This window comes from Crocodylus porosus, unplaced genomic scaffold, assembly GCF_001723895.1.
Source record: "Crocodylus porosus isolate Cpor-Errol unplaced genomic scaffold, CroPor_comp1, whole genome shotgun sequence".
In the NCBI taxonomy this organism is placed as follows: Eukaryota; Metazoa; Chordata; order Crocodylia; family Crocodylidae; genus Crocodylus; species Crocodylus porosus.
In genome coordinates this window covers 23,087,313-23,106,125 of record NW_017728948.1, presented here as the reverse complement: position 1 = coordinate 23,106,125, position 18,813 = coordinate 23,087,313, and the positions used below count along the sequence as shown (strand labels likewise).

Below are 18,813 nucleotides of genomic sequence, written 5' to 3'. Positions count from 1 at the left end.
CAATAAGGTGAAATGCATAATGTCAAATCTCTCAAGGCTTTCTTGAAACTAGGAAAACTGGGTTGATATATTGAAAGAATACTTGGTCAAGGAAGCTTCCTGTGTACAAAGTAGAGTGTTAGCCAGTTGCTCAGCTCAAGAGCCGAATGTTTCTTTCACCCCCTGTAAAACTAAAGTTGATTGTAAAGTCAGAAACTCGCAAGGTTCTGTGAGGTAGTTTGTCTGCGCTCAAAATAGTAGGTAAAATGCTCTGGTGTCAATAGGTCTATTGAGGTCATTTATACCATTAAGTCAAAGAAGCAACTCCAGCAGGGAGTCTGGCCCACTATATTGAAAATCTACAAATACACAGAAGAGATGATATAGACAAAGTATAAGCTCTGCTCCAGAAGACCCATTTAAAAGGCTTTATGAGGCTCATGCATCTTATCTGTTTTTTATTAAATTTAACTCCACCAGCAGAACATATAAATCACATTATTTGAAATACAAATGGTCTTTGTTAACATCTGATACAGAAAATAGGCTTTCTTTGTAAATGGTAAATAATAGCTCTGAGGGAAACTCCAAAGTTTTTCAAAAACCATTTTGGGGTTGATTTATAGATTTCATTCTGAAACTAAAATTGAATAAACGTGTAAAGATATGTGACCCTTGTAGCCAATGTTATCACTTTTATAGGCATTTTTTGTAAGATGGATTTCTTCTTAAAATGAAAAGCAGCCCAGGTTTGTATCTGCCCTTTTGTTTGTCTTTCATACTTCAGGCACAGATAAATGAGCTGTAGAAATGCCAGTTCCTGACAAAATTTCACCCAAGGATTATTACATGGTTCTCTAGGTTTAACATTTAATGTTATATGAGTCGTATTATTATCCTCTCTACACAAGGGTACCATCAGGTCAAACTCCTTTACCTTTCCTTAAAGGACCCATTTGGTAACCATCCTTCTTTAGGTTTAGATCAGGATTCATCTGAGGAGTTGAATTTAACCTCTCTATGCTATACAAAAGTAAGAACTGCCATTGCTGGGTCAGACCACAGGTCCATCTTGCCCAGTATTCTGTTTCACACAAGGGAAGAGAGAGGATGCTGAAAGGAAGAGTGAACAGGTTCTGACCAGGGATTTTCCTCTGTCCTTCTCCCACTTTCAGCCTCTAGCATTTAAGGTCTAGAAGTTCTGATTCAGAGGCAGTACCCCTAACTCCTCTATTTAATAGCTGTTGATGTACCATTCCTCCAAGAATTTGTTCAATCCCTTTTTTGAATCTAGCTAACTTGTCAGATTCGACAACCTTTTGTGGGAATGAGTTCAACACTTCAATTACATGCTGCATGAAAAAAATCTTCCTTTTCTTATTTTTAAACATACTACCTAATGGTTTTAGTTTGTGATCCCTAGTTTTTGTATTGTGAGAGAGAGTAAATAATTTACTGTTCTTTACCATTTACTATTTTGTAAACCCTTACCATGTCCCCCAAGTGTCTCTTTTCTTACAACTGAATAGGACTAGCCTCTAATTTCTCTTCATATGGAAGCCCCTCCATACCATGGATCATCCTTCTTGCATTTCTTTGTACCTCCTTTAGTTCTTCTTTATCCTTTTTGAGGTGTGGAGACTAGAACTGGGCACAGTATTTGAAATGTGGACACACCATGGATTTATAAAGGGTCATAATGATGTTTTGTTCAAAGTTCCCTTCCTAATAAGCCCTAACATTTTGTTTGCATTTTTGACAGCTGCTGAACACCAAGCAAATATTTTTAGTTAACTATCCACAGAGACTCCCAGATCTCTTTCGTGTGTGATAATTAATAGCTAATGTAGAGCCCACCATAGTGTAGGTACAGTTTGTTATTTTTGCCCATGTGCATCAGTTTGAATTTCATCTGCCATTGATCTGCCCATTTGCTCAATAGTGCAAATCCTTCTGTAGTTCCTCACAATCTGCCGTAGTCTTTGCTGCTTTGAATATTTTTTTGTCATCCAAAATTTTGGTCACTTCACTATCCACATCATTTAGAAATATGATAAATGGCCCTAGTCCCAACACAGATCTATGACTGGACCTGCCATGTAACCCCCTTGACTAAATTAATTAACAGCCTTTGGTGGGAGACCTTATCAAAAGCTTTTTGGAAGTTCAGATATACTATTTCAACTGGATCACCTTGATCCATCTGCTTAATAACACCTTAAGAGAACTCTAGTAGGTTGGTGAAGCATGATTTCCTTTTGACAAAATCATGCTGATTCCTCACCAGCAAGTTATGTACTTCAATATGCTAAACAATTCTTTTTTCATTATTATAGTTCCTATCCTTTTTCCAGAAGCAGCAGTTAGACTCATTGGCTTTTAGATGCCTGTGTCCCCTCTAGAGCTCTTTTTAAAGATTGGTGTCACATTGGTAACCCTCCAGTCGTCTGGTACCAAGACTGTCTTTACTGATATGTTCCATACTACAGTTAGGAGTACTGCAATTTCCTGTCTGAGCTTTTTCAGGACCCATGGATGAATGCCATCAAGTCCCAGAGATTTGCTACTGCTTAGTTTGTCATTTTCCTTTACAACCTCTTTGAAACCTTTAGTTTTGACTATAGACCTAGACTCATTGCAACTTCTGAATATTCTAGCTATGCTACTCTACTAGCTACTCTAAAGGGATAGGAAAAAAATTGCTGACAATGGTTGCTGCCAGTTGTGTTTCCTCACCCAACAATCCTGATGTTGAAAATGGTTAAATTGTTAATGGAGATGGGAGAAAACATCATTTCCACTTCAGTCCTCAGAGTAGAACTGTGGGACATTATGGCAATCTTCCTTTCTGTAACTTTGCTTAAAACCATTATTTCTGATTTAAATTGCCAATTAATCCATTTCAGTATCCGTTGAAGAGAATGAAGTCAAAACTGTATGTTTGATATAATCAACATCAGATAAAGTAGTATTTGCTGCCTTCTTAGAGTCACATGCATACTCAATATATGTATTGAGTCACTATATATATTGTCTGGGCTGTGCATATATTTTGTAGGAAGTTTACAGGGACTTGTTTTCTCAAGGTTATGACAATAGGCTATCAGCTCAGATTAAAACATTCTCCGTACCAGAGGACCAGAGGATTGCCAATTTCAATTTCAAATAAAACAAGAAATCAGCAAATACAAACACAGGGCAAGATCCAAATCAAGTTTTTATAGGACACTCCACTTAAGTTTCATGGCATCTAAAAAGTAGAGGACTTGCCCTGGAAGGTGATCCAAATTGGCAAAGTGAGGCACAATAAGATCCCTATACTGTGAATGGGGAGTCCTAAGCACCTCCCAAGGGCTGGGGTGCTAAGCACGGAGGAACCTACAGCAAGCCAGTAAGAAGTTAAAGGGACAGGGGTGTGTACCACCCTTCCTTGGAGTTTAGGCTCAGAGCTGTCCATTATGCACCTCCAGTATCTTGGGATCTAAATCATACCACCCGTTAGGAGGTACTTAACTGAATCAGGATATATAATGCACACTGACAGCAACATTGATCTTGCTATAAAGCACAGCTCCACATTTAGTCTTGAACATGGCCAGAGTACTCTAATTGCCAGGCCATAAACTAAGCTAGGTGGTAAAACACTGCCTTCTTGAAGCAGGCATACTGGGCATGCAAAAGAGCAAGGTTCAGGACATGGAGGCAAGCAAGGAAAAGCAATTGTGGCTCTAGTCCAGTGAGGACAGCACTGCTTTGGCAGGGTAGGGTCTTGGATTCTGGTCTTCGCTCCCAGAATGTCTTCCCATTTTTAACCACAGACAGTTTAATGTAAATGCATAGCCAATCTTGAGAGCAGGAGCTTCCACTGTCTTTACCCCTGGACTACTGTCAGGCTCACTCTTGCTTTTTGACTGCCTATTCCCATTAATGTTATACTCTGGCCTGCCCAGTGGTTTAGTTTCTAAAGGAGGGCTGTGGGGAATCACTCTCAGGGAGGTGGAGGATGTATGTTTTAGTTTCTGAGGCGGAAGAGAATCCAGGTCTCCACTTCCTGGGTGAGCGTCCTAAGTACTGGGTTGTTAGGCCACTGTCCCCTCTTCCTTAGGTTGAATTTTACATGCTAATCTGGACAATTTTTGAACATGCATGGCAGCCAAAATCTAGGCTCCTAAAAATCTGCAGGCCAAGAAAAAGGCATTTGATGAATCTAGTTCCATGATTGTTTTTGTATTCTCTGGATTAGGGTTAATCCAAATTGTTTTTGTAACATAGGCACCTTGATTCTATTTAAATCCTGATTATGCTTCGGTGAGAATGACATGGGTTTAGCCCATAGTTTTAAAATGGAGGATACCCCATCTGCTGCTGCAGAAAGGCCACAAGAACAAGGGAGAGAGTTGAACATGGAAAGGAGTAAAAACCTTGTTTAGGGAACTGAGATAGAGCCATCAGAGACTTGGCAAGGTAAGGGATAAAGAGCAGAGGGTCTTCAGTGGAGTAGGAAGCAGGATGTTAGAAGAGGAAGACATATGAAAGCTTTTTCATAGATTCATAGATTGTAAGGTCGGAAGGGACCTCAGAAGATCATCAGGTCCAGTCCCCTGCACCAAGCAGGAAAGATAAGACCCCTGAACCAAGCAGGGGGTCAGGTGAGCCCAGGAAGGTGATTGTCTAGTCTCCTCTTGACCTCCTTCTTGTGCTTAAGATGTTAGGTAGTGTGTGTGTGGGTGTGAAAGCTGGACATGGGTCAGTATGCTTGGAATTTAGTGATTTGTCTGCTGTATGTAAAACTAAAGGTTACTATAGGTTCAATGTTGCAGATCTTAAAAATAACTGCAAAAGCCAGTTGAAATTCACCACTACCTCATCATATTTATTGTAGTGATTATAAAACTCATAACTTAATGTTATGTACCTTCCATTTTTTCTGTGTTTCTGTTGAATCACATAATGATGATAAGGCATTAAATGCTAATGTCAGCTTCATGCTTTAAATCAAACTACAGAGTTGTGTTCTGGTGATTGATTGCTTCCTGAAAGCAATCATTGCTACCTCAAAATGTATATCATCAGACTTGTGTGTCAGTACTTTCATCTTAAAAGTGAAAATTAAAGGACATATATTGAAAATAGCCTTTGGAAGACTTAAGGTTTTTGCTCTTTTTCACTACCTACTCTGTGATAGCTATTTTTATTTCATTTGCCATTTCCTTCTTCATTCTTCAATCCTTTCTTGATCTAATTTATCCTTACTGAGAAAAATGCCCCTAATAAATATTTTTTTTTACCCAAGAAGCTTCTTTATACGGGATTTACTATGAACAAATTTGTATCTTCCAAGGCACTGAAAAAAATCCTTACTTTTGATATAAGTGTATTACATCATACACTAGGAGTTAACATGCTGTTCTGTGTTTAGGGTCATAGTCACTTCCTGCGTTGGGCAACTGTAGCACAACCCAGGATCCAAGGTACACCATTTTAAAGTGCCAGTGGTCTCAGTCTTGTCCTGCCGGTTGCTATGCCGCGTCTGAAGGAGGTAATCAGATGAGACAAATAAATAGGGACCCACTTAACTCGTGGCAAGGCAAAGCCATTTTCACAGCTTTGTTCCATCATGAAGAGCCCATTTTATAGGCATTTCATGGTAGCCTTGCCCCTCAGTGCTGATTGGTGGAGAGCTCCTGAAGGGGAGGCAGGACAAGGAGGCAGCCACCGCTTTGTTGGCTGCCTTTTGTCTGGCCCCACCCCTCATTTATGATTGGTGGAGAGGCCTGGGAAGGCAGGGTGGAATCTTCCCTTCCACCCTCAGCTGCCATCTTGTCTGCTGCCCCCTTCATGTCACTTCCACCAAGAAGAGGAAGATTTAATAAAAACCCATCTGGGAAGGGAAGACTCATAAAAATATTTTATTAAGGTTTTTTTTCCCCCACAGATTTCACAGGCAAGCCTGGATTTTGCAGTCTCCATGAAATCCACAAAATCACAATTTAGGTAGGTCCCCTCAAATAAAGAAAAAGCAGGTTGGTGTACTTGCCTGCCCATCTTTCCACTTTAGCCTTCTCAGATCACCTTTTCCTGTGTTTCAGCAGCTGAGCCCATCCCAAAGGAAGAAGGCAGGCTTCCATCACTCTTCACTGTGAGGGTTCCCTTCCGAGGCTACTGCAGCAGGACTATAATGGGGTGATTGTGCTGTGCTCCCAAGAAATCCTGCTAGGAGACCATTGGCAGCAACTCCCTGAGCATGGGGTTTCAGTTTTGGCAGTCCAAGAAGGAGCAGAGACCAGGTCTCAGCTATAATTTCAGGCAGACATGGCTGCATTGGTTGAACTCATTTCATGTTCTGACGGTTTTAGTCATAAATGTAACAGTTGGTGTCTGTTATTCAATGAAAGCTGATAGCTATTTTGTTTCCATATGAGTTGATAAATTAGACATAAGCTTCTCTATAGTGCCTATGTCTTAATCTGTCCCTGTTCAGGTCTGTCATAAAGATCTTGGAATGACTTCAATCCTGCGTAAGGGCTTCACAGAGGATGTGCTGGCTGGGATGCAATGCAGGGATCTCTTTTCTATATATGGTACAGAAAAGGTTTCCATATGTTGTACATATGGTCTTGTTTTCTATGTAGGTTTGGTGGTGCTAGCCCTGGGGGAAACATTTCACTCTCAAAACTACTACTTTATACTAAACTCTTGTAGAGGTTTCAGTATTACGGAAAGGTTAGAGTTGGCTAGTCGATCAACTCACATACGCAAAATATGTGCCAAAGTCATGTTGTGCTGTTTAGTAACCAGAGTAAGTGCTTAATGCTTTTATAACACTTTGACTTTGTGGTTTTCTGTAAATGTATTATTCCTCAAAAAAATATACACAACCTTAGAATTGTCTCACATTAAAACTGTTATTGGGAGCTTTTGTTGACATTTTATATCGTGTAAATAATTCAGAGTAGCTTAGTTAGGAATAGAGAGGACCTTGACAATTGTGAATCTTGTTCAAACTACAACTAAAAGGCATAAGTGAAATCACATTTGCCCATAAAAGGATCAATGAGAACACACTCAAATTATGATGCTAATACAGAAACATTAGTATTACATTTAAAACTAATGGAGCTGTCAAGAGACATAATACCCAGTTCTTGCTCTCTTACATCGCCTTTCTTCCTTGGATTATATATATATTCTCTGGGGAAAAGACTCTATCTTTTTATCTGCCTATCAAAGGCCAAGTATGTTGGTAGTGCTGTACAAAGAACATAACTAATTCCATCACTGTATCTAAATAGACAAAGAGGCAAGATAGTCTAGGGACCAAACCAAGATTGGGAAATCAGTTGCGCAAAAAGGATTCAGGAGGCATTTGGATGCCTAGGTTGCAAAAAGTGATCTGGACTATTCTTGCTTCAGTGGCCACAAAAAGTCTTAGGCCCATAAATTCAGCAGCTACATTTTGGACTTCAAAAATTCCTAGGCACCTGTCTGTTCAGACTAGAGTGGTCTGGTGCATATGGAAATGTACCTCCTACCTAATATATGGAATGGAGGTGGGACAGCAGAAAACTGCATGTAAGTTCCTAGAAGGCTCAGTTCTGGAGCTTTGCTGCAGGATCACAATAGCCTGCCTTACCTCATACTGTTCCAGGCTGACCCAGAACAGTTCTGGGTGAAGCAGGGCATTTCACTGTCATGACAAGGTAGTGTTGATGGTACTTCTCCAGTGACTTGAAGTGTCTCCTGTACATTGTGCATATCTCAGCTCCATAAGATGGTGATTATGTCTGCTTGATAAATTATGAGTTTGGTTTTGGATTTGATGTCGCCATTTTCAAACATCTGCTTCCTCAGGCATCCAAAGGCTGCACTTGCACATTTGAGGCAGTGTTGGATTTCTTTGTTGATGTGAGCCTTCTGTGAGAAATGGCTTCTGAAGTACAAGAAATACTTAACATTCTCCAGTCTCACTCTGAATCTGAGTGATCAGAGCCAGGGTCTGCTCATTCAGAGCTTGATGTTGGAGAACTTTAGTTTTCTGAATGTTAAGCATCCATCTCATTTTCTTGCATGCCTCAGTAAAGATGTTGACAGTTGCTTGAAGGTCTGCTTCTGAGTTACCACACACACCAGTATCACCAGCGTACTGGAGCTCTTTGATTAAGGATGATTAAGGTATGTGGCTTACTGCTACCCTTGGCCATTTCCTAGCTTCTCAAACTTTGTCCCTATGTGGATTCTTCCACAAATTAGCTTATAGTTCAGAAGCCTCTTGAATGCAAATACTACCCAGATTCATTCTGGCCAGCTCTATATGTTTATAGCTACGGTTTCGAACTGGGTCCTTGGTCTCAACAGGAAGAAATGATTAACCTGCCAATGCTGTCTGAAGTCTTTCAACCCTATCACGGTTCCCCTTTCACCCAAGAACATTACAAGGATAAGGCTACAAGTATGACGGGAGCTGGAGGACCTGTAACCAACCAACCCCTTTCTTTTCTGCATGATTAGTCTGGAGCTGGAGCCTGTAAAAGGATAGCTAATGGATAGAAACCTGGCTAGAACCGGCTGGATCATCAGGCTAGTAATCCAAGGGTAGTAATCAATGGCTTGATGTCTAGTTGGAAGCCAGTATGAAGTGGAGTGTCCCAGGGGTCAGTCCTGGGGCTGTTCTTGTTCAGTATGTTCGGTGACCTGGAAGATGAGATAGTGTGCACCCTTAGCAAGTTTGCAGATGATACTACGCTGCAGGGGAGTGGTTGATATGCTGGAGAGCAGAGTGAAGATTCAGCAAGAGCTAGACAAATCAGAAAATTAGACCAAAAGAAATCTCATGAGGCTTAATAAGGAGAAATGCAAAGTCCTGCACTTAGGATAGAACAATTCTATTCACTGGTACTGGCTACACTTAAGCAGCAACTCTGCAGAAGAGGGCCTGAGGATTACATTGGTAAATCAGTTGAATATGAGCCAACAGCGTGCCCTTGTTGCTAAGAAAGCTAAAAGCATACTGGGCTCCTTTAGTAGGAGTACTGCCAGCAAATTGAGGGAAGTGATTATTCCCCTGTAGTTGGCACTGATGAAGCCACATCTGGAGTACTGTCTAGTTCTGGGCCTCCCACTATAGAAAGAATGTAGAAAAATTGGAGAGAGTCCAGTGGAGGGCAACGAAAATGGTTTGGGGGCTGGGGTACATGACTTCTGAAAAGAGGCTGAGGGAACTGGAGAAGAGAAGACTGGGAGGGGATTAAATAGAAGCCTTTAACTACCTGAAGGGGAGTTCCAAAGAGGATGGATCTGGACTGTTCTCAGTGGCTGCAGATGTCAGAACCAGGAACAATGGTCTCTAGTTGCAGCAAAGGATGTTTAGGTTAGATATTAGGAAGAATTTTCTCACAAGGAGGGTAGTAAAGCACTGAAACAGGCTACCCAGAAAGGTTGTGGTATCTTCATTTTTGGAGGTTTTTAAGACTCAGGTAGACAAAGCCTTGGCTGAAATGACCTAGTTGAGGATGGTCCTGCTTTGAGCGGTGGATTGCACTACATGACCTCCTGAGGTCCCTTCCAACACTAAGTTTCTATGATTCTATGAATCATTGGTTACATCAGTGGTTCCCAACCTTTTTTTTATACTGAAGACTGATAAACTCACTCAAAGAATTTTGGTGGACTGGGTATAGAAACAACCTAATTTAAATATTTAACTTTGATTTACATATTTAAATTAAAATTTTACATTGGGAAGGGTGCAAGGGTCATATCAGGTTGCAGCACCGCAGCCATGGGCACCAGGGGGCCCTGCAGGCAGTGGCCTGGGGAGACCCAGCTGGGGCTGCCAGGGGAATAGGGTCTCCACTGCCTTTCCTAGGAGCAAGCAGCAGAGCTGCCTCCTCACCCTCCACCCCAGGCATTTCCCCACCTGCTTCCACCTAGTCCCTGTCACAGGTGGGGTTGGGGTCCTGCCTGTCCTGGTGTGGGCCCTGGTACTTGTTACATGACCCGTGGCTTTCCGGGTGCAGCCCTGGCAGCGGGAGTGGGATGGGGGGTGCATAGAGCCTGCTGCCTTCTGGGGCTGTCCCACCATCCAGCTTTAATCCCATGCCATGACCTGGCAGCCAACCCTTTGTGGCCTGGAACGAGGCTGCAGCCTGGTGTTTGGGAACCTCTGGGCTACGTCTAGTCTCCTTACATCCAACCAAGGAAGTAAAAATGGAGTAAAGAGTTCATGAAACTATGGGAGTCAGTGTCAGAAAAGTGGTGGCTTGCTGGACCTTTCCCAGGTCTCCCTAGAAAAAGAGAGAGACCAAGGATTTCTTGTGCACAGTAAACAAAGTTGGAAATAGGCAGCCTGGCTACAGAAAACTGGAGAGAAGCACAAGCAAATGGGCCTTGCCCAGGAACATGGAATTATCCTTTACAAAACAGGAACTCCTGCTTCTTGTGGTATGTGTCAGACAGGAAAAAAAGAAGGCAAATTTGCTGCAGAAGAGTCCTTCAAGTTGGCATAAGCTGCTGACCTTGAGGAAATAGAAGGACTTCAAATGTCTGACAGTGTTGGAGGGCTAACTGTGAGTTTACAAGGGATTGCCCTTGCTTCTGTAATTATAGTTATCAAAAGACAATTTTAAAAAAATATTGCCTCCACCCTTGCTTCCTGTCCACTAGCTGTCCTCCGTTATCTATGCTAACCTCAACATCGTCCACCTACATATATCTGTTTCTTCTACAATCTTTTTTTCACACATTCTCCATATGAATCCCCACTCATATGTGGAACTAATCAGTGAGGGAACTGCTTCTACTCCAGATTGGCTTGTACCAAAATGGATAGAAGTTATTGACAGTGATAAAATTGTAGGAGGAGGGGCCATTGAAAGTGACAGGTAGTTGCTTTAAAAAAAATGATTCAATGTTTAATCTGTTTCTCTCTCCTTGCTTCTAGTTTGTTGTTTTTTCTTAGAGCACAAGCTCTTTGAAGCAGGGAGTGCATCCAGCTATGTTTGAAAAGCATACTGTGCATGCTACCTCAGTATAAATGATAACTGTTCAATATGTCTGCCTTATGGAAGATGCAAGGCACGTTAATTAGGTTGCACTTTTTCATTGCCCTTAATTTAATGTAGGTTTCCATGACTGCAAAGGGAGAAGAATCTGTCAAAGTCAGTAGAAGCTGACAATTTGCATTCAGGTTGCTAGCTTAAAAAATGTGATGCACATTTAAATAATGAAGTTCTCTGAGTGCTTGGTCACATGTAAAACTGCTGTGTGTTCATCCTTCAGTAATCTTCAGTAGTGACATAAAATGTTAAGGGATAACAACCTACAGCTCAGACTCTTGCTATTCACAGCAAGGCCTATTTAAAATACAGAGATTAGTTTTTATTTTAAATGTGTAGCTTTTCAAACCTGGCACAGCACTATGCTTTCTGTAGGGTAATATAATGACATGTATTTGCATGAGAAGAACCTGTGTAAGCCTGACTGGAATTCTTTTCTCCATCAGAACTGTTTTTTAACAGAAAATTGGGTTTTTGACTGAGCAGGTTTGTTTGTTTGGGGGGGTTGGGGTTTTTTTTTCTTCTTTGCAAAAAATATCTGCCTTTCATGGAAGTTTTCTCTATAGAGATGGAAAGTACAAAATCTGAAGTATTTCTAACCAGTGCTCCAAATTTTGATTCTGAAATAGTGCTACAGGGTTTCAGGAGACTTCAGTTTTGATGCATCAACTTCCTTCTTTCTCAGGATTACCAAATCACTGCTCCTCCCTACTTCTGTTTGTACCACCATTCATCATAGTCTTGCCTCAGAATATTTGCTATGCCAGTGGGCCTAGGGCAGGTAGCTCACAACCAGTTATGCCAGCTTCATGCCATCTATACTTTCTATGATTAAGTCACATCAGCTACATGCCCCTTTTGCAATGTGGGAGTGGTACAAAACAAATGATATGGGACTGAGGATCTTGTCTATAAGCAGTAAGAGTATTTTGAATTGGGTGAGGTGAGTCATCAGTTCCTTATACCATATAGGTGGTTTAAAGATATCAACTGAAAATCATAAACAAAACTGAGATCTAAATTTAAACTTCTTAGCATGTAAACAAGCATTCACAGGACATGGTTTAGGTTTAGGTGGCTTGCTTTAATATGCCTAAACCAACTGGGAGCAGCATGTGCAGGCCTTCACCATTGCTGGAAGTGGTGCAGGCAGCCCAAGTTACCTAACTTGGGCTAGTGGGTGGGTTTGGTGGTATCAAAGGGGCTTTTTAGTCCAGGGTGGGATGGTGGGTCTGTGAAGGGGGAGGGCAAAATTGCACAGTTGGCTAATTGGAGGGCTAAAACAGCCTAGTCAGGGTTGGGAGGGTAGGAACAGCATGCTTCCAGGGCTGGGGCAAGTAGCTAGGCTTTTTCAGCCCCAGAGCTGTGCTGTGAATGCCTACAGGCATTCACTCGACTGGGTTAACCCAGGTCAGTCTAAAGTTAACTCACCTCTAGAGGTGAACTAACTTTAGATTGGGTGCACCATTTTCAGGGTGATTTAAGTCCTAACCTTTGTTGGGTCAATCTAAATGTTATGCTTGTGCATACTGTTAAAGTCCAGAAGGCATTCCAACATTATAGCCAAAGTGTCTATATGCATAGCCAAGTAAAAAGAATAGTTTAGTTCAGACCTATCTCCAATTTTCAAAAAAAGCGAAGTATTTGAAATGTGCTTAGACAACTAGCCAGAAAATGATTTTTTTTTCTCCTGAAGAATCTTTTGGGGGGTTGGTGGAAAAAAAAACTAACAATAACTGAAATAAATGAGTTCTGCAGTTCTCATGGAGTTGAACTCTTGGGGAGCTCTGTTAATGGGTTATGACTCTGCCAGTTTTCCCTCTTGATGAAAAGAGACAAGATAACATGATAGTTATATGGCTGCAATGAATAAAAAAAAATCTAGCCTAGTGAGAAATCCAGGCCCGGAGAGGAGAAAGGGACATTGAGGCATCCAGAGTAAAGTTCCCTGAAGCCCTTTGACACTATTTCAGAATCAGAATTTGGAATACTGGCATTCTTTCTTTAAGGGAAAAAATCTATGGAAGACAGATTTTTTAAAAAAACAACAAAACCCCCAAAACATCTGCTTAGTCAAAAATCCAATTTTCTGTTGAAAATCAGTTTTGATGAAAAAAAGATCATCAGTCAAATGCAGGTTCTTCTCATGCAAATGTATCCTAAATCAGAGCTACTGTAATATGCAGGGAGTGAAAGTCTCCCAGCAGCTCCCTGGATTTAGAGAACCAAGGAGTGGCAGAAGGTAGTCTAAATGCTCCTTTCATCAGATATGCCCCAAGGAGTTCAGGCAAACCTGATATTCTGACTTAAGGTTTCTTAGGAAGTTTACTCACTACAGAGAGAAAAAAGACTATTGCTATCAGAAATATTTAGGAATACTCATTTTAGCATCCTTTCTTCTGAAGATACGAATGAGGTGGGTGTGTACACAGTTCAGAGGAGCACATTTATTTATTCTAAATGTCTACAGGGAAAACTGAATCTGACTTAGGATGAAGTAGCCACCGAGAGAACCATGGTCTGTTCTTAACATGACCCTAGGAGGAAATTATCACCACAGTGAGGAATTCCTTTCTTGTAGTTGAATATTGGCACTTAGCTTTGTTTAGGGTTTGAGTCACATATGCTAGATACCTTCTCCTGGCCTCCTTCAACTTGCAACAAAACAGATCTGATGCCAACATCACTTGTATCAATGGCCAACAAGAAGGGTAACTTAGGTTCCAAATATGCTAAGATGGGGGATGACATCAACCACTGCTTTAGCTTTAGAAAGGCATTGTGACATTCCTAGTCCAGGTTTTTCTTAGCTGAGTGAGTTTTGGGGTGCTTGATGACAGATAGATAGATAGATAGATGTGGAGGTTAAAGAGAGGTACCTCATCAACTCACCGGAAAAATTTCCCAGATCAGCAAGTTCAGCCACAAGTCTAAGATAAGACATCTTTCCACACCTCTCCCAGAACCATCCTTTTAACATTGTCTGTAAAAGAAGCTTCCCAAAGCATCCTACTACTATAGTGAATGCTTTGGGTACTAAATATGACAGACTGTCAAAAACACAGAGCAAAGCTGTCTATCCGGAGACTTTGACTTCCTCACTCACGCCATGTTAGGGGGCTTCTCCCTGACCATGTCAGAACATTATATGATAGATGATGGTCGCTCTATCTCATGTCTATTTACAGAGACTTCATGCCCCTTCTAGAGATTGTTTTGTGTGGCACCCAGCAGTGCACTAAGAACTGAAATTTTGGGGTATGTCTATGCTGCCCCTCTTGTGGTACCCTGCCACTCACCCCCACTCCATGCACAACACCTTGTAACTTCCCAAGAGCAACATTCCCTGCATGGAGCTCAGGTTTTCCGTCTTGAATGTACTGACTGAGAAGCATTCAGGGCTGCACTAAACTGGTTGCATTATTTCAGATCTGTGATTTTACCCACCCAGAATAGAAATGTGCTTCAGGGCAGTGTTTTCAAGTGCACTACAGAGGCAAGATAGACAAATCTTCTGAATTCAGTTTTGCTCCATCCTCTTGAGTAGAAGTTGCCAGGTTTGTTTTTACAAAATTGCTTGGTCAGATTTGGCTTCCTGAAAAACAATGGCTTGGGTCAATCTGTGGAAGAGACTAGGGTAGACGATTGCAACTGGTCATTATTACAAGATTTTAGAGTGAGCTTCAACTGGCAGGAAAGCAAGATTGTGGTCACCCATAGGAAGTGAGGGAATATCAAGTTCACGTTGGAGAATGCAGGGAAAAAAGATCACTGTACATGGACTCAATAGTTGAGTGGTAGCTGAAAGCTCTAATCGGTTTTAAGTGAGATTGTTGTGTTACTTCTTGAATAGCAATAGTTTTCTGTATAAGTTAATTCTACATTACTCTATCTTCATCATGTAAAGGATTTATTTCTCAATAGGACTTTTAGCACTTATCTTTTGATGCTGCAGGCAACTGTATATCTCCTTCCATTCATACATTCCTGTGCTGATTTACATACCATTATGTTAACAAAAATCTCCTGCTAATTGCAAGGATTAAATATTTGTGTTATGCTTCCTTTCTTCCAGCTGTGGTGTTTTAATAATATCATTTGATCAATATTTTACGCTGGTGAATTTCTTTAGAGGTATAACCATTGATTCTAGTATTTTAAACTAAAGGCGGAGTAGTCTAACCATTCAACAACAGTAATTACTTTCTTATCATTAGAGTTGGGTACTTAGTAATAAGTAATAATAATTGTAGACTGAAAAAAATGGTAACTGGTGGCTTTTGTAATTAAAATTACTAACAGTGAGTCATAAACAGCAGCAGCTGTAAAGGGAGGAAACGAAAAGATACATCTGCGTGGCACTTGCAGAGACTCTAATATGTTTCCGTTTAAACAGGAAGCAATCAGGGTATAAGAATTATTTTACTATTTCACGGAAAAAAGAAATAGCCTCATGCAAAAAGAAATGGCATGTCCCCCACACTTCTTTTGATGCCTCTCTCAGACTCAGCCTTTAAGATCTTCTCTTCTCTAACAGCAATGACAGGAGCTGTTCTCCACATAAGACAGTGGAAAAATAGGAAGAGAAGAATGCATCGGAGAACTGGCTACAGGGTCTGGATGTATTTATGGAGTGAATGATGGTTACTTCCCCCATCCTGTCAAGGGTACACAAGAACTACTTTTGCAGCATGTTTGAGCTCCATGAGTCCAAAAAACAGTAAATCAATCTGAAATTGGGTTCTCAAGGTTCACTTTTTTAGGCTCAAGGCAAGCCTTGGAAAATGTCAGCTATTGGTTTTCACCCATTTTTCACTCATTTTTTGACTATGGAAAATGATGTAGCAGTTTTTCTGTTGCAAAGAACTCAAAAAGATCACAATGGGCACCTCTACATGTTCATTAATGCAGTATTAACTAAATGTGCAGTAACAATAGTTGTGCTGTTACACGTTATTTTAGTGATGCTTACTGCACAGCAGCCTAATACTACTGCACAGTAGCGTATTAGCATAGTTTTTGCTCAGCACGCTACTGCACAGTGTTATTAGGCTACTGTGCATTAAGCATCTCATGTAGACACACCCAATGAGTCAGAATGCTTTGACACTGTGTATTACTTTTTGAAATCTCTGGGTTTATCTTGCAAATCATATTTGCACACCTAACAAGGCTAACATTGTGTGGCACCTTGAGACAACTTTGAAAGGATGTCAGTGTACCCTGTTTGAGAATTATTGCTCTAATGTCACAGACTAAGGTGCTGCAATTAATATATAGATACAGGCAATAAGAAAATAAGCATAAGAAAATGCATGTGGAATTTGCAAATCCCTTCCCTTGTTTCCCTTGTGATAGTCTGTTCATGTGAACACCCTTTTCTTTTAGATAAGTTGTGTTTATCTGGGGATAATACGACTTCCTTATCTCAAAGTATTATAAAGATAAATACATTAGAGGTTATAAGGAGTTGGACACTATGAATATGAGAGTGATGGAAAAAACTAAGAAGTTTTCTCCTCTGTTTAAGGGGAGATTTTCAATTTGATGCATTAATTTATTTTATCACAGGCTAGCAACTCTGATAAACTAACATACTGTAAAATTAGTTTTAGCTCTACATATAGTTCTGAATAAAGTAGGAATTACATTTCACATTTTGACAGACCTAAAATCCATGAGCCAAATTCTCCACTGCCTCAAATCTTGTATGGGTCATGATCATATTCTGACCTGACAACATTATTTCCCTTATTTGCACAGATTTTAAGTGGTTACTCAGTGAAAAGTACTGAAGAATCAGTCAAACCCCATAAGTTTGATTTTTCTAGTGAATGTTCTTGCTTTGTGTATCAGAAAGTGGAAACAAACTTTCTGAGCCAGATTCTTATTGGTTATTTCAGTGTAAATGTTAAGATTAAAATAATCTTCTTATATTCAAAGAATTATTCTAGCTTTATAATGAGAATCATTTCTATAAACCTGCTTCATATTGATCAAACAATGAAATATTTGTTATTATATATCCTTTCAGATAAGAAAAGGAAATGGAAAAGCAAGCATAGAGCTATTTCTATATATCTATATCTATGCCAGGGGTATCAAATTTATCCCAGGATGCCTCCAGACCATGGGGGCTACTCCAAGGCTGGATTCATGGATTCAGCAGCAGCTGTAGTGGGTTTGGGTCCAGGGCCACAATCAGGTAGAGCACACATCTGGAGGTGGACAGTGGTGTGGGTCTAAGATTGGGCAGCAAGAATACAAGCAAGGGCTGTATCTGCTCAGCACTCACACGCACCCTGCTGCCAATGGTCATGGCCATAGGGGTCAAATTCTGCAAATTCCCATGCCAGGCCACATCCCCAATTTCTGACAGCCTCCAGACTACTGATGAGCCAGATGGAACCATTCTGCAGGTTGGACCTGGCCTGCGGGTGTGTTTGACACTCAGGAGCTAAGCTAATAGTACTCTTTGCCTGTTGCAGTAAGGTATTATGTTGCCTCTGACCTTTTGCTGAACTCTGATCTTTTGCTTCACAGCCTTTCCATTTCCATCTTTATCATAACAGCTTCCTGTTACACTCCTTTCTATTTCTTTCCATATTTTTCCTTCTTTTCTCAGCTGTTAATTCTTCCTGAAAAAAAATATAACCCCCAAATTGTTTCATTATGATTAATTCTTCTTTTCTACACTAATGTCTTCATGTATACAGATCCACAGCTGAGAGAAATTGGTAAAGCTCCACTAAAATTGAGACTTCAGTTGATTTATTTATATCAGCAGAGCTGGCCCTCTTATTCATGTAACTTCAGCCTTTAACTAAAGTATATTCCTTCCTTTCTTTTGATGACAAGTATAGCTTGTACTGAAAATAACACAAATTTTAGTCACCACTGCTCTACTACACAGTACCATGGACTCATACACCTGGCATCCACTTTTTCTACATAGGAATCTTCCTGATGCAGTTTTAAAGCCTAACTAATCAAACATCAGCCATTTGGTTAAACAAATAAGCACTCTCCATTCATAACCTTTGTTAGAGAACTGTTCACTGCACATGCAAGGGAAAGGACTTGTTGACCTGTTTCTGGACTTCAGCAAGGACTTTGACACCATCTCCTACCCTCCTCATTAAGAAATTGGGTGACTGTGGCATTGATGCCTACACAGTCAGATGGATTGCAGTTGGCTGAAGGGTCGTACTCAGAGGGTGGTGGTGGATGGGTCATATTCAACCTGATGATAAGTGGGCAGTGGAGTTCCCCAGGGCTCGGTCCTTGGGCCCGCGCTGTTCAATCTCTTTATTAGTGATTTGGACGACGGGGTGAAAAGCACCCTGTTTAAATTCACTGATGATACCAAAATTTGGGGTGAGGTGAGCACACTAGTAGGGAGGGAAAGATTGCAGCAAGACTTGGATAGGTTACAGGGGTGGGCTAGCAAAAACAGGATGCGCTTCAACACCGACAAGTGCAGGGTGCTGCACGGGGGCAGTAGTAACCAGCAGCACACTTATAAGATGGGGAACTTCCTTCTTGAGAGCACAGAGGCAGAAAGGGATCTTGGAGTCATTATTGACTCCAAGATGAACATGGGCCGACAATGCGAGGTCACGGTTGGCAGGGCTAACTGGACCTTGTTGTGCATCCACAGGTGCATCTCAAGTAGGGCCAAGGAGGTGATCCTCCCCCTCTACGCAACACTGGTCAGGCCACAGCTGGAGTGCTGTGTCCAGTTCTGTGCACCCCACTTCAGAAGGGGTGTGGACAACAT

The 18,813-nt window shown here is 41.0% G+C and overlaps 1 protein-coding gene across 4 annotated transcripts in view; it reads left to right on the top strand.

Moving 5' to 3' along the window:
- STK32B (serine/threonine kinase 32B) overlaps window positions 1-18,813 on the top strand; it is a 315,985-nt gene that overhangs the window by 80,071 nt on the left and 217,101 nt on the right. The gene's annotated exons all lie outside the window — the stretch shown is intronic.